This window comes from Colobus angolensis, unplaced genomic scaffold, assembly GCF_000951035.1.
Source record: "Colobus angolensis palliatus isolate OR3802 unplaced genomic scaffold, Cang.pa_1.0 Scaffold264, whole genome shotgun sequence".
Classification (NCBI taxonomy): Eukaryota; Metazoa; Chordata; class Mammalia; order Primates; family Cercopithecidae; genus Colobus; species Colobus angolensis.
Window position 1 is genome coordinate 179,485 of NW_012115866.1, and position 435 is coordinate 179,919.

Genomic DNA, 435 nt, shown 5'->3' on the forward strand with positions numbered 1-435 from the left:
AATATGGTGGCTGGCTTCCCCAGAGGCAGACATTCGGGAGACCAAGGCAGAGTCACAATGTCTTTTATGATCTTCCTTGAAAGTTATATACCATCACATTTGCAGCATCCTATCGGGTCAGCCCTACTCAATGTAAGAGGGGCCACACAAGGGTGTAAATACCAGGACGCAAGGATCACTGGAGGATGTTTTGAAGGCTAGCTACCCCACATACTATATTATGTCCCATTTCAAACTCTCTAATGGCTTCCCACTAACCTCAGAATAAAATCCAAATGTCTTACCATGATCTGCAAGGCCTGGCATGAACTGACGCCCACCTACTTTCCAATGTCATTATGTACCTCTTTATTCACCTGAACTAAACTCCAAACACATCAACCCTCCCTACATCCATCAACATCTGAAGCTCATCCTTTACATTTTCTGCTCCCC